General features: G+C 52.4%; 1 non-coding gene across 1 annotated transcript; it reads right to left on the bottom strand.

Moving 5' to 3' along the window:
* Positions 1-15,523: 15,523 nt before the first annotated feature.
* TRNAN-GUU (transfer RNA asparagine (anticodon GUU)) lies at positions 15,524-15,597 on the bottom strand. The gene has a single exon. It is a non-coding gene; the product is annotated as a tRNA-Asn (tRNA).
* Between the last annotated feature and the right edge of the window lie 1,058 nt (positions 15,598-16,655).

Genomic DNA, 16,655 nt, shown 5'->3' with positions numbered 1-16,655 from the left:
TATCTTCAAAGCTATCACCCTAAAGAAAAAAAAGCGCCGAACCACCACCGGGTGGGCTCGAACCTTCAACCTTTCGGTTAACAGACGATCGCGCTAGCCGATCGCGCCAGGAAGACAGTCGTGCTCCACTCTCACCACCATCATAACATATCTTCAAAGCTATCAGCGCAAAGAAAAAAGCAACACACCACTCCCGGGAGGGCTTGAAACTCCAACCTTTCGGTTAACAGCCGATCGCGCTAGCCAATTGCGCAACGGAGACAGTCCTGCTCCACTCTCACCACCATCAGAACATATCTTCAAAGCTATCATCGCAACGAAAAAAAGAAGCGCTGCACCACCACCGGGTGGGCTCGAACCTCCAACCTTTCGGTTAAAGACCGAACGCGCTACCCAATTGCGCCACGGAGACAGTCCTGCTCCACTCTGACCACCATCAGAACATATCTTCAAAGCTATCAGCCCAAAGAAAAAAAAGCAACACACCACTCCCGGGAGGGCTCGAACCTCCAATTTTTCGGTTCACAGCCGATCGCGCTAGCCAATTGCGCCACGGAGACAGTCGTGCTCCACTCTACCCACCGTCAGAACATTTCTTCAGAGCTATCAGCCCAAAGAAAAAAAGCGTCGCACCACCCCCGGGTGGGCTGGAACCTCCAACCTTTCGGTTATCAGCCGATCGCGCTAGCCAATTGCGCCACGAAGACAGTCCTGCTCCACTCTCACCACCATCAGAACATATCTTCAAATCTATCAGCCCAAAGAAAAAAAGCGCCGCACCACCACCGGGTGCGCTCGAACCTCCAACCTTTCGGTCAACAGCCGATCGCGCTAGCCAATTGCGCCCCGGAGACAGTCCTGCTCCACTCTCACCACCATCAGAACATATCTTCAAAGCTATCAGCTCAAAGAAAAAAAAAGCAACACACCACTCCCAGGAGGGCTCGAACCTCCCGTTTTTCGGTTAACAGCCGATCACGCTAGCCAATTGCGCCACGGAGACAGTCCTGCTCCACTCTCACCACCAACAGAACATATCTTCAAAGCTATCAGCGCAAAAAAAAGCAACACACCACTCCCGGGAGGGCTCGAAACTGCAACGTTTCGGTTAACACCCGATCGCGCTAGCCAATTGCGCCAAGGAGACAGTCGTGCTCCACTCTCACCACCATCAGAACATATCTTCAAAGCTATCAGCCCAAAGAAAAAAAGCGCCGCACCACCACCGGGTGCGCTCGAATCTCCAACCTTTCGGTCAACAGCCGATCGCGCAAGCCAATTGCGCCCCGGAGACAGTCCTGCTCCACTCTCACCACCATCAGAACATATCTTCAAAGCTATCAGCGCAAAGAAAACAGCAACACACCACTCCCGGGAGGGCTCGAAACTCTAACCTTTCGGTTAACAGCCGATCGCGCTAGCCAATTGCGCCACGGAGACAGTCCTGCTCCACTCTCACCACCATCAGAACATATCTTCAAAGCTATCAGCCCAAAAAAAAACAACACACCACTCCCGGGAGGGCTCGAACCTCCAACCTTTCGGTTAACAGCCGATCGCGCTAGCCAATTGCGCCACGCAGACAGTCGTGCTCCACTCTCCCCACCGTCAGAACATTTCTTCAGAGCTATCAGCCCAAAGAAAAAAAGCGTCGCACCACCACCGGGTGGGCTGGAACCTCCAACCTTTCGGTTAACAGCCGATCGCGCTAGCCAATTGCGCCACGGAGACAGTCGTGCTCCACTCTCACCACATACAGAACATATCTTCAAAGCTATCAGCGCAAAGAAAAATGCAACACACCACTCCCGGGAGGGCTCGAACCTCCAACCTTTCGGTTAAAGCCGATCGCGCTAGCCAATTGCGCCACGGAGACAGTCCTGCTCCACTCTCACCACCATCAGAACATATCTTCAAAGCTATCAGCCCAAAGAAAAAAAAAGCGCCGCACCACCACCGGGTGCGCTCGAACCTCCAACCTTTCGGTCAACAGCCGATCGCGCTAGCCAATTGTGCCACGGAGACAGTCGTGCTCCACTCTCACCACCATCAGAACATATCGTCAAAGCTGTCAGCCCAAAGAAAAAAAAGCAACACACCACTCCCCGGAGGGCTCGAACCTCCAACCTTTCAGTTAACAGCCGATCGCGCTAGCCAATTGCGCCACAGAGACAGTCGTGCTCCACTCTCACCACCATCAGAGCATATCTTCAAAGCTATCAGCCTAAAGAAAAAAAAGCGCCGCACCACCACCGGATGGGCACGAACCTCCAACCTTTCGGTTAACAGACGATCGCGCTAGCCGATCGCGCCACGGAGACAGTCGTGCTCCACTCTCACCACCATCAGAACATATCTTCAAAGTTATCAGCGCAAAGAAAAAAGCAACACACCACTCCCGGGAGAGCTCGAAACTCCAACCGTTCGGTTAACAGCCGATCGCGCTAGCCAATTGCGCCACGGAGACAGTCGTGCTCCACTCTCACCACCATCAGAGCATATCTTCGAAGCTATCACCCTAAAAAAAGCGCCGAACCACCACCGGCTGGGCTCGAACCTTCAACCTTTCGGTTAACAGACGATCGCGCTAGCCGATCGCGCCAGGAAGACAGTCGTGCTCCACTCTCACCACCATCAGAACATATCTTCAAAGCTATCAGCGCAAAGAAAAAAGCAACACACCACTTCCAGGAGGGCTTGAAACTCCAACCTTTCGGTTAACAGCCGATCGCGCTAGCCAATTGCGCAACGGAGACAGTCCTGCTCCACTCTCACCACCATCAGAACATATCGTCAAAGCTATAATCCCAAAGAAAAAAAGAAGCGCTGCACCACCACCGGGTGGGCTCGAACCTCCAACCTTTCGGTTAACAGCCGATCGTGCTAGCCAATTGCGCAATGGAGACAGTCCTGCTCCACTCTTACCACCGTCAGAACATATCTTCAAAGTTATCAGCCCAAAGAAAAAAATGCGCCGCACCACCACCGGGTGCGCTCGAACCTCCAACCTTTCGGTCAACAGCCCATCGCGCTAGCCAATTGCGCCACGGAGACAGTCGTGCTCCACTCTCACCACCATCAGAACATATCTTCAAAGCTATCAGCCCAATAAAAAAAAGCGCCGCACAACCACCGGGTGAGCTCAAACCTCCAACCTTTCGGTCAACAGCCGATCGCGCTAGCCAATTCCACCACGGAGACAGTCGTGCTCCCTCTCACCACCATCAGAACATATCTTCAAAGCTATCAGCGCAAAGAAAACAGCAACACACCACTCTCGGGAGGGCTCAAAACTCTAACCTTTCGGTGAACAGCCGATCGCGCTAGCCAATTGCGCCACGGAGACAGTCCTGCTCCACTCTCACCACCATCAGAACATATCTTCAAAGCTATCAGCGCAAAGAAAAAAGCAACACACCACTCCCGGGAGGGCTCGAACGTCCAACCTTTCGGTTAAAGCCGATCGCGCTAGCCAATTGCGCCACGGAGACAGTCGTGCTCCACTCTCACCACCATCAGAACATATCTTCAAAGCTATCAGCCCAAAGAAAAAAAAGCGCCGCACCACCACCGGATGGGCACGAACCTCCAACCTTTCGGTTAACAGACGATCGCGCTAGCCGATCGCGCCACGGAGACAGTCGTGCTCCACTCTCACCACCATCAGAACATATCTTCAAAGTTATCAGCGCAAAGAAAAAAGCAACACACCACTACCGGGAGAGCTCGCAACTCCAACCGTTCGGTTAACAGCCGATCGCGCTAGCCAATTGCGCAACGGAGAATGTCCTGCTCCACTCTCACCACCATCAGAACATATCTTCAAAGCTATCAGCCCCAACAAAAAGCGCCGCACCTCCACCGGGTGGGCTCGAAACTCAAACCTTTCGATTAACAGCCGATCGCGCTAGCCAATTGCGCCACGGAGACAGTCCTGTTCCACTCTCACCACCATTACAACTTATCTTCAAAGTTATCAGGCCATAGAAAAAAAGCGCCGCACAACCACCGGGTGGGCTCGAACCTCCAACCTTTCGGTTGACAGACGATCGCGCTAGCCAATCGCGCCACGGAGACAGTCGTGCTCCACTCTCACCACCATCAGAACATATCTTCAAAGCTATCAGTGCAAAGAAAAAAAAAACGACACACTGTCCCCGCGTGGGCTGTAACCTCCAACCTTTCGATTATCAGCCGATCGCGCTAGCCAATTGCGCCACGGAGACAGTCGTGCTCCACTCTCACCACCATGAGAGCATATCTTCGAAGCTATCACCCTAAAGAAAAAAAAGCGCCGAACCTCCACCGGCTGGGCTCGAACCTTCAACCTTTCGGTTAAGAGACGATCGCGCTAGCCGATCGCGCCAGGAAGACAGTCGTGCTCCACTCTCACCACCATCAGAACATATCTTCAAAGCTATCAGCGCAAAGAAAAAAGCAACACACCACTCCCAGGAGGGCTTGAAACTCCAACCTTTCGGTTAACAGCCGATCGCGCTAGCCAATTGCGCAACGGAGACAGTCCTGCTCCACTCTCACCACCATCAGAACATATCTTCAAAGCTATCATCCCAAAGAAAAAAAGAAGCGCTGCACCACCACCGGGTGGGCTCGAACCTCCAACCTTTCGGTTAACAGCCAATCGTGCTAGCCAATTGCGCAATGGAGACAGTCCTGCTCCACTCTTACCACCATCGGAACATATCTTCAAAGCTATCAGCCCATAGAAAAAAAAGCGCCGCACCACCACCGGGTGGGCTCGAACCTCCAACCTTTCGGTTAACGACCGAACGCGCTACCCAATTGCGCCACGGAGACAGTCCTGCTCCACTCTTACCACACTCAGAACATATCTTCAAAGCTATCAGCCCAAAGAAAAAAAAGCAACACACCACTCCCGGGAGGGCTCAAACCTCCAACTTTTCAGTTAACAGCCGATCGCGCTAGCCAATTGCGCCACGGAGACTGTCCTGCTCCACTCTCACCACCATCAGAACATATCTTCAAAGCTATCAGCCCAAAAAAAAGCAACACACACTCCCGGGAGGGCTCGAAACTCCAACCTTTCGGTTAACAGCCGATCGCGCTAGCCAATTGCGCCACGGAGACAGTCGTGCTCCACTCTCACCACCGTCAGAACATTTCTTCAGAGCTATCAGCCCAAAGAAAAAAAGCGTCGCACCACCCCCGGGTGGGCTGGAACCCCAACCTTTCGGTTAACAGCCGATCGCGCTAGCCAATTACGCCCCGGAGACAGTCGTGCTCCACTCTCACCACTAACAGAACATAGCTTCAAAGCTATCTGCGTCAAAGAAAAAAGCAACACACCACTCCCGGGAGGGCTTGAACCTCCAACCTTTCGGTTATCAGCCGATCGCACTAGCCAATTGCGCCACGAAGACAGTCCTGCTCCACTCTCACCACCATCACAACATATCTTCAAAGCTATCAGGCCAAAGAAAAAAAAAGCGCCGCACCACCACCGGGTGCGCTCGAACCTCCAACCTTTCGGTCAACAGCCCATCGCGCTAGCCAATTGCGCCACGGAGACAGTCGTGCTCCACTCTCACCACCATCAGAACATATCTTCAAAGCTATCAGCCCAATAAAAAAAAGCGCCGCACCACCACCGGGTGGGCTCGAACCTCCAACCTTTCGGTTAACAGACGATCGCGCAAGCCAATTGCGCCCCGGAGACAGTCCTGCTCCACTCTCACCACCATCAGAACATATCTTCAAAGCTATCAGCCCAAAGAAAAAAAAACAACACACCACTCCCGGGAGGGCTCGAACCTCCAACCTTTCGGTTAACAGCCGATTGCGCTAGCCAATTGCGCCACGCAGACAGTCGTGCTCCACTCTCCCCACCGTCAGTACATTTCTTCAGAGCTATCAGCCCAAAGAAAAAAAGCGTCGCACCACCACCGGGTGGGCTGCAACCTCCAACCTTTCGGTTAACAGCCGATCGCGCTAGCCAATTGCGCCACGGAGACAGTCGTGCTCCACTCTCACCACATACAGAACATATCTTCAAAGCTACCAGCGCAAAGAAAAAAGCAACACACCACTCCCGGGAGGGCTCGAACCTCCAACCTTTCGGTTAAAGCCGATCGCGCTAGCCAATTGCGCCACGGAGACAGTCCTGCTCCACTCTCACCACCATCAGAACATATCTTCAAAGCTATCAGCCCAAAGAAAAAAAGCGCCGCACCACCACCGGGTGCGCTCGAACCTCCAACCTTTCGGTCAACAGCCGATCGCCCTAGCCAATTGCGCCACGGAGACAGTCGTGCTCCACTCTCACCACCATCAGAACATATCGTCAAAGCTGTCAGCCCAAAGAAAAAAAAAGCAACACACCACTCCCCGGAGGGCTCGAACCTCCAACCTTTCAGTTAACAGCCGATCGCGCTAGCCAATCGCGCCACGGAGACAGTCGTGCTCCACTCTCACCACCATCAGAACATATCTTCAAAGTTATCAGCGCAAAGAAAAAAGCAACACACCACTCCCGGGAGAGCTCGAAACTCCAACCGTTCGGTTAACAGCCGATCGCGCTAGCCAATTGCGCAACGGAGAATGTCCTGCTCCACTCTCACCACCATCAGAACATATCTTCAAAGCTATCAGCCCCAACAAAAAGCGCCGCACCTCCACCGGGTGGGCTCGAAACTCCAACCTTTCGATTAACAGCCGATCGCGCTAGCCAATTGCGCCACGGAGACAGTCGTGCTCCACTCTCACCACCATCAGAACATATCGTTAAAGCTGTCAGCCCAAAGAAAAAAAAGCAACACACCACTCCCCGGAGGGCTCGAACCTCCAACCTTTCAGTTAACAGCCGATCGCGCTAGCTAATTGCGCCACAGAGACAGTCGTGCTCCACTCTCACCACCATCAGAGCATATCTTCAAAGCTATCAGCCTAAAGAAAAAAAAGCGCCGCACCACCACCGGATGGGCACGAACCTCCAACCTTTCGGTTAACAGACGATCGCGTTAGCCGATCGTGCCACGGAGACAGTCGTGCTCCACTCTCACCACCATCAGAACATATCTTCAAAGTTATCAGCGCAAAGAAAAAAGCAACACACCACTCCCGGGAGAGCTCGAAACTCCAACCGTTCGGTTAACAGCCGATCGCGCTAGCCAATTGCGCCACGGAGACAGTCTTGCTCCACTCTCACCACCATCAGAACATATCTTCAAAGCTATCAGCCCAAAGAAAAAAAAGCGCCGCACCACCACCGGGTGCGCTCGAACCTTCAACCTTTCGGTCAACAGCCGATCGCGCTAGCCAATTGCGCCACGGAGACAGTCGTGCTACACTCTCACCACCATCAGAACATATCGTCAAAGCTGTCAGCCCAAAGAAAAAAAAGCAACACACCACTCCCCGGAGGGCTCGAACCTCCAACCTTTCAGTTAACAGCCGATCGCGCTAGCCAATTGCGCCACAAAGACAGTCGTGCTCCACTCTCACCACCATCAGAGCATATCTTCAAAGCTATCAGCCTAAAGAAAAAAAAGCGCCGCACCACCACCGGATGGGCACGAACCTCCAACCTTTCGGTTAACAGACGATCGCGCTAGCCGATCGCGCCACGGAGACAGTCGTGCTCCACTCTCACCACCATCAGAACATATCTTCAAAGTTATCAGCACAAAGAAAAAAGCAACACACCACTCCCGGGAGATCTCGAAACTCCATCCGTTCGGTTAACAGCCGATCGCGCTAGCCAATTGCGCAACGGAGAATGTCCTGCTCCACTCTCACCACCATCAGAACATATCTTCAAAGCTATCAGCCCCAACAAAAAGCGCCGCACCTCCACCGGGTGGGCTCGAAACTCCAACCTTTCGATTAACAGCCGATCGCGCTAGCCAATTGCGCCACGGAGACAGTCCTGTTCCACTCTCACCACCATTACAACATATCTTCAAAGTTATCAGGCCATAGAAAAAAAGCGCCGCAAAACCACCGGGTTGGCTCGACCCTCCAACCTTTCGGTTGACAGACGATCGCGCTAGCCAATCGCGCCACGGAGACAGTCGTGCTCCACTCTCACCACCATCAGAACATATCTTCAAAGCTATCAGTGCAAAGAAAAAAAAACGACACACCGTCCCCGCGTGGGCTGTAACCTCCAACCTTTCGATTATCAGCCGATCGCGCTAGCCAATTGCGCCACGGAGACAGTCGTGCTCCACTCTCACCACCATCAGAGCATATCTTCGAATCTATCACCCTAAAGAAAAAAGAGCGCCGAACCACCACCGGCTGGGCTCGAACCTTCAACCTTTCGGTTAACAGACGATCGCGCTAGCCGATCGCGCCAGGAAGACAGTCGTGCTCCACTCTCACCACCATCAGAGCATATCTTCAAAGCTATCAGCGCAAAGAAAAAAGCAACACACCACTCCCAGGAGGGCTTGAAACTCCAACCTTTCGGTTAACAGCCGATCGCGCTAGCCAATTGCGCAACGGAGACAGTCCTGCTCCACTCTCACCACCATCAGAACATATCTTCAAAGCTATCATCCCAAAGAAAAAAAGAAGCGCTGCACCACCACCGGGTGGGCTGGAACCTCCAACCTTTCGGTTAACAGCCGATCGTGCTAGCCAATTGCGCAATGGAGACAGTCCTGCTCCACTCTTACCACCATCAGAACATATCTTCAAAGCTATCAGCCCATAGAAAAAAAAGCGCCGCACCACCACCGGGTGGGCTCGAACCTCCAACCTTTCGGTTAACGACCGAACGCGCTACCCAATTGCGCCACGGAGACAGTCCTGCTCCACTCTGACCACACTCAGAACATATCTTCAAAGCTATCAGCCCAAAGAAAAAAAAGCAACACACCACTCCTGGGAGGGCTCGAACCTCCAACCTTTCGGTTAACAGCCGATCGCGCTAGCCAATTGCGCCACGGAGACATTCGTGCTCCACTCTCACCACCGTCAGAACATTTTTTCAGAGCTATCAGCCCAAAGAAAAAAAGCGTTGCACCACCCCCGGGTGGGCTGGAACCCCAACCTTTCGGTTAACAGCCGATCGCGCTAGCCAATTGCGCCACGGAGACAGTCGTGCTCCACTCTCACCACTAACAGAACATATCTTCAAAGCTATCTGCGCAAAGAAAAAAGCAACACACCACTCCCGGGAGGACTTGAACCTCCAACCTTTCGGTTATCAGCCGATCGCGCTAGCCAATTGCGCCACGAAGACAGTCCTGCTCCACTCTCACCACCATCAGAACATATCTTCAAAGCTATCAGGCCAAAGAAAAAAAGCGCCGCACCACCACCGGGTGCGCTCGAACCTCCAACCTTTCGGTCAACAGCCCATCGCGCTAGCCAATTGCGCCACGGAGACAGTCGTGCTCCACTCTCACCACCATCAGAACATATCTTCAAAGCTATCAGCCGAAAAAAAAGCAACACACCACCACCGGGTGCGCTCGAACCTCCAACCTTTCGGTCAACAGCCGATCGCGCTAGCCAATTGCACCACGGAGACAGTCGTGCTCCCTCTCACCACCATCAGAACATATCTTTAAAGCTATCAGCGCAAAGAAAACAGCAACACACCACTCCCGGGAGGGCTCGAACCTCCAACCTTTCGGTTAACAGCCGATCGCGCTAGCCAATTGCGCCACGGAGACAGTCGTGCTCCACTCTCCCCACCATCAGAACATTTCTTCAGAGCTATCAGCCCAAAGAAAAAAAGCGTCGCACCACCACCGGGTGGGCTGGAACCTTCAACCTTTCGGTTAACAGCCGATCGCGCTAGCCCATTGCGCCACGGAGACAGTCGTGCTCCACTCTCACCACATACAGAACATATCTTCAAAGCTATCAGCGCAAAGAAAAAAGCAACACACCACTGCCGGGAGGGCTCGAACCTCCAACCTTTCGGTTAACAGCCGATCGCGCTAGCCAATTGCGCCACGGAGACAGTCCTGCTCCACTCTCACCACCATCAGAACATATCTTCAAAGCTATCAGTCCAAAGAAAAAAAAAGCGCCGCACCACCACCGGGTGCGCTCGAACCTCCAACCTTTCGGTCAACAGCCGATCGCGCTAGCCAATTGCGCCACGGAGACAGTCGTGCTCCACTCTCACCACCATCAGAACATATCTTCAAAGCTATCAGCCCAAAGAAAAAAAAGCGCCGAACCACCACCTGGTGGGCTCGAACCTCCAACCTTTCGGTTAACAGCCGATCGCGCAAGCCAATTGCGCCCCGGAGACAGTCCTACTCCACTCTCACCACCATCAGAACATATCGTCAAAGCTGTCAGCCCAAAAAAAAAAGCAACACACCACTCCCCGGAGGGCTCGAACCTCCAACCTTTCAGTTAACAGCCGATCGCGCTAGCCAATTGCGCCACGGAGACAGTCGCGCTCCACTCTCACCACCATCAGAACATATCTTCAAAGCTATCAGCGCAAAAAAAAAGCAACACACCACTCCCGGGAGGGCTCGAAACTCCAACCGTTCGGTTAACAGCCGATCGCGCTAGCCAATTGCGCAACGAACACAGTCCTGCTCCACTCTCACCACCATCAGAACATATCTTCAAAGCTATCAGCGCAAAGAAAAAAGCAACACACCACTCCCGGGAGGGCTCGAAACTCCAACCGTTCGGTTAACAGCCGATCGCGCTAGCCAATTGCGTATTAGAGACAGTCGCGCTCCACTCTCACCACCATCAGAGCATATCTTCAAAGCTATCAGCCTAAAGAGAAAGAAGCGCCGCACCACCACCAGATGGGCACGAACCTCCAACCTTTAGGTTAACAGACGATCGCGCTAGCCGATCGCGCCACGGAGACAGTCGTGCTCCACTCTCACCACCATCAGAGCATATCTTCAAAGCTATCAGCCTAAAGAAAAAAAGCGCCGCACCACCACCGGATGGGCACGAACCTCCAACCTTTCGGTTAACAGACGATTGCGCTGGCCGATCGCGCCACGGAGACAGTCGCGCTCCACTCTCACCACCATCAGAACATATCTTCAAAGCTATCAGCGCAAAAAAAAGCAACACACCACTCCCGGGAGGGCTCGAAACTCCAACCGTTCGGTTAACAGCCGATCGCGCTAGCCAATTGCGCAACGAACACAGTCCTGCTCCACTCTCACCACCATCAGAACATATCTTCAAAGCTATCAGCGCAAAGAAAAAAGCAACACACCACTCCCGGGAGGGCTCGAAACTCCAACCGTTCGGTTAACAGCCGATCGCGCTAGCCAATTGCGTATTAGAGACAGTCCTGCTCCACTCTCACAACCATCAGAACATATCTTCAAAGCTATCAGCCCCAACAAAAAGCGCCGCACCTCCACCGGGTGGGCTCGAAACTCCAACCTTTCGATTAACAGCCGATCGCGCTAGCCAATTGCGCCACGGAGACAGTCCTGTTCCACTCTCACCACCATTAGAACATATCTTCAAAGTTATCAGCCAATAGAAAAAAAGCGCCGCACCACCACCGGGTGGGCTCGAACCTCCAACCTTTCGGTTAACAGACGAACGCGCTAGCCAATCGCGCCACGGAGACAGTCGTGCTCCACTCTCACCACCATCAGAACATATCTCAAAGCTATCAGCCCAAAGAAAAAAAGCAACACACCACTCCCGGGAGGGCTCGAACCTCCAACGTTTCGGTTAACAGCCGATCGCGCTAGCCAATTGCGCCACGGAGACATTCGTGCTCCGCTCTCACCCCCAACAGAACATATCTTCAAAGCTATAGCCCTATCGGAAAAAAACGAATGGTGGGCATGGTGGAAACCACCACCCACCATTATAGTGGATTAATGTAGTGGGTGAATGGTGGGAAACGCCCACCATGGCGCATGGTGGATATGGTGGGTGCTGCAGTGCCGGCAACACTTGAGCACGAAATGACGTCAGAATCACCGTGACGAGCTGCCACAAAAAATAAAAAAATAATTCTATAAAAACGGTATAAGTAACACCCGTCCCGTAAAAAAAAAAAAAAAAACAAGGCGCCACGGAGGATCGAACGTGCAACCTGCGGATTCCCATTCAAAGACGCTAACCACTGCACCACACCAACATGTCGTTGATAGCGTGGTAAATACTTAGTTACCATACAAACTTAACGTTCAACTTGGTTAGGTTTGTCGTGTACACAACATAGACAAGATCTACACTTGCTACTAAATATTGCACATTTATTAAACACAAGCAACTGCGGCCTGTAACGATTGCCACTATAATAATGGCACTAGTGCTATTTTTTTTACAACTCACAACTTCAAGAAAAAAAAACAAGTGGACTGGGGAGCAGCAACAGTTTACCGGCGGGGTCTGCCAAGTTTAATATCTGTTTCGCGCTCGTTCTAAAGGGCGACATCTGTTAACGCTTTATGACGCTTCTAGGCTCATTCCATATATACGCCCGCCTAATTTATTTGATTGAGTATTGGGATGCTTTTCGCGCAATGTAGAGGGTGGTCGCGCCAGCGCAATGCTGTAGCTCTTTCGCTAAAGCAACAACTACATAACGGCTTGGCCAAAACGAATGCAGTGTGCCGGAAACATTACGCTATCATATTGGTTCACCAAGCACACGAATCGCCACGTCTGAGTTCTCGTACAAAAGCTAGAGAAGTGCCGGCGAGTGTGACCGGCGGCTGTCGGTGAGAAGACACTTAATTACGTTCTCTGGGAGTGCTTTAATCGCGTCGCGTCGATGTTTGTTGCTTCTTGAGCGGACACCATACACAATGAAAAATGCTTCATTTATGTTAATTGATGCCATATGGCTGCGCTGTATTGTCATACTTAATCGTCGTAATCATGTATTCTGAAACCCGGAAGCACGGATAACACGATTGTACGGGCTCGGTCAGTAGGCCTAACCTTTGGTGGAAATCATGGTGGTAGAACATGTAGAGTACAGATCCCAGCTTTGTACACTATATAAATTGCACGCCATTATAAGCCCACCCATCATCTGCATACTGCTTCCCAACATTATCGCGATGGTGGGCAGAGCTTCTCAGCTTGGTACACCATGTGGCCCACCATAACAAGCAGCACCCATCATCTGCTTAGTGCTTCCCAGCATTATCGCAATGGTGGGAAGAGTTTCTCAACTTGGTACACCATGTAGCCCACCATAATAAGCACCACCCACCATATGCTTAGGGCTTCCCAGCATTATCGCAATGGTGGGCAGACTGTCCCATTATTGCCCACTATCTAGCCTCTGCTTTCCACCATCATTTCCACTTTACCCGTCATCTGTACACCATACCACCCAGTATGTCCCAGCATAACCACCATATTTTCCACTACGTCCCACCATAGCCATCATAATTTCCACCATGCCCACTATTATTTCCACTACTCCCACCATGTTTTCCAGTATCCACCATGGCAATTTTTCCAATAGGGATAATCAGCGCAAAGAAAAAAGCAACACACCACTCTCGGGAGAGCTCGAACCTCCAACCTTTCGGTTAACAGCCGATCGCGCTAGCCAATTGCGCCACGGAGACAGTCGTGCTCCACTATCACCACCATCAGAACATATCTTCAAAGCTATCAGCCCAAAGAAAAAAAAGCGCCGCACCACCACTGGGTGGGCTCGAACCTCCAGCCTTTCGGCTAACAGCCGATCGCGCAAGCCAATTGTGCCACGGAGACCGTCGTGTTCCGCTCTCACCACCGTCAGAACAATTCTTCAGAGCTATCAGCCCAAAGAAAAAGAAGCGCCGCACCACCGGTTGGGCTCGAATCTCCAACCTTTCGGTCAACAGCCGATCGTGCTAGCCAATTGCGCCACGGATGCAGTCGTGCTCCATTCTCACCACCATCAGAACATATCTTCAAAGCTATCAGCGCAAAGAAAAAAAAAACGACACACCGTCCCCGGGTGGGCTCTATCCTCCAGCCTTAAGATTATCAGCCGATCGCGCTAGCCAAATGCGCCACGGAGACAGTCGTGCTCCACTCTCACCACCATCAGAGCATATCTTCAAAGCTATCACCCTAAAGAAAAAAAAAGCGCCGAACCACCACTGGGTGGGCTCGAACCTTCAACGTTTCGGTTAACAGACGATCGCGCTAGCCGATCGCGCCACGGAGACAGTCGTGCTTCACTTTCACCACCATCAGAACATACCTTCAAAACTATCAGCGCAAAGAAAAAAGCAACACACCACTCCCGGGGGGCTTGAAACTCCAACCTTTCGGTTAACAGCCGATCGCGCTAGCCAATTGCGCAACGGAGACAGTCCTGCTCCACTATCACCACCATCAGAACATATCTTCAAAGCTATCAGCCTAAAGAATAAAAGCGTCGCACCACCACCGGGTGGGCTGGAACCTCCAACCTTTCGGTTAACAGCCGATCGCACTAGCCAATTGCGCCACGGAGACAGTCGTGCTCCACTCTCACCACTAACAGAACATATCTTCAAAGCTATCTGCGCAAAGAAACAAGCAACACACCACTCCCGGGAGTGCTTGAACCTCCAACCTTTCGGTTATCACCCGATCGCGCTAGCCAATTGCGCCACGGAGACAGTCCTGCTCCACTCTCCCCACCGTCAGAACATTTCTTCAGAGCTATCAGCCCAAAGAATAAAAGCGTCGCACCACCACCGGGTGGGCTGGAACCTCCAACCTTTCGGTTAACAGCCGATCGCACTAGCCAATTGCGCCACGGAGACAGTCGTGCTCCACTCTCACCACTAACAGAACATATCTTCAAAGCTATCTGCGCAAAGAAACAAGCAACACACCACTCCCGGGAGTGCTTGAACCTCCAACCTTTCGGTTATCAGCCGATCGCGCTAGCCAATTGCGCCACGAAGACAGTCCTGCTCCACTCTCAACATCATCAGAACATATCTTCAGAGCTATCAGCCCAAAGAAAAAAAGCCGCCGCACCACCACCGCGTGCGCTCGAACCTCCAACCTTTCGGTTAACAGCCGATCGCGCAAGCCTATTGCGCCCCGGAGACAGTCCTGCTCCACTCTCACCACCATCAGAACATATCTTCAAAGCTATCAGCCCCAAAAAAAAGCGCCACACCACCGCCGGGTGGGCTCGAAACTCCAACCTTTCGATTACCAGCCGATCGCACTAGCCAATTGCGCCACGGAGACAGTCCTGTTCCACTCTCACACCGTCAGAACATTTCTTCAGAGCTATCAGCCCATAGAAAAAAAGCGTCGCACCACCACCGGGTGGGCTCGAACCTCCAACCTTTCGGTCAACAGCCGATCGCGCTAGCCAATTGCGCCATGGAGACAGTCGTGCTCCACTCTCACCACCATCAGAACATATCTTCAAAGCTATCAGCCCAAAGAAAAAAAAAGCGCCGCACCACCACCGGGTGGGCTGGAACCTCCAACCTTTCGGTCAACAGCCGATCGCGCTAGCCAATTGCACCACGGAGACAGTCGTGCTTCACTCTCACCACCATCAGAACATATCTTCAAAACTATCAGCGAAAAGAAAAAAGCAACACACCACTTCCGGGAGGGCTCGAACCTCCAACCTTTCGGTTAACAGCCGATCGCGCTAGCCAATTGCGCCACGGAAACAGTCCTGTTCCACTCTCACCACCATCAGAACATATCTTCAAAGCTATCAGCCCAAAGAAAAAAAAGCGCCGCACCACCACCGGGTGGGCTCGAACCTCCAACCTTTCGGTTAACAGCCGATCGCGCAAGCCAATTGCGCCCGGAGACAGTCCTGCTCCACTCTCACCACCATCAGAACATATCTTGAAAGCTATCAGCCCAAAGAAAAAAAGCAACACACCACTCCCCGGATGGCTGGAACCTCCAACCTTTCAGTTAACAGCCGATCGCGCTAGCCAATTTTGCCACGGAGACAGTCGTGCTCCACTCTCACCACCATCAGAGCATATCTTCAAAGCTGTCAGCCTAAAGAAAAAGAAGCGCCGCACCACCACCGGGTGGGCTCGAACCTCCAACCTTTCGGTTAACAGACGATCGCGCTAGCCGATCGTGCCACGGAGACAGTCATTCTTCACTCTCACCACCATCAGAACCTATCTTCAAAGCAATCAGCGCAAAGAAAAAAGCAACACACCACTCCCTGGAGGGCTCGAAACTCCAACCTTTCGGTTAACAGCCGATCGCGCTAGCCAATTGCGCAACGGAGACAGTCCTACTCCACTCTCAACCACCATCAGAAAATATCTTCAAAGCTATCAGCCCCAAAAAAAAGCGCCGCACCACCACCGGGTGGGCTGGAAACTCCAACCTTTCGATTAACAGCCGGTCGCGCTAGCCAATTGCGCCACGGAGACAGTCCTGTTCAACTCTCACCACCATTAGAACATATCTTCAAAGCTATCAGGCCATAGAAAAAAAGCGCCGCACCACCACCGGGTGGGCTCGAACCTCCAACCTTTCGGTTAACGACCGAACGCGATACCCAATTGCGCCACGGAGACAGTCCTGCTCCACTCTCCCCAACGTCAGAACATTTCTTCAGAGCTATCAGCCCAAAGAAAAAAAGCGTCGCACCACCACCGGGTGGGCTCGAACCTCCAACCTTTCGGTTAACAGCCGATCGCGCTAGCCAATTGCGCCATGGAGACAGTCGTGCTCCACTCTCACCACATACAGAA

This window comes from Rhipicephalus microplus, unplaced genomic scaffold (assembly GCF_043290135.1).
Source record: "Rhipicephalus microplus isolate Deutch F79 unplaced genomic scaffold, USDA_Rmic scaffold_38, whole genome shotgun sequence".
Classification (NCBI taxonomy): Eukaryota; Metazoa; Arthropoda; class Arachnida; order Ixodida; family Ixodidae; genus Rhipicephalus; species Rhipicephalus microplus.
Note: the sequence above shows the minus strand (reverse complement) of the source record. Positions and strands in the feature narration are given on the sequence as shown.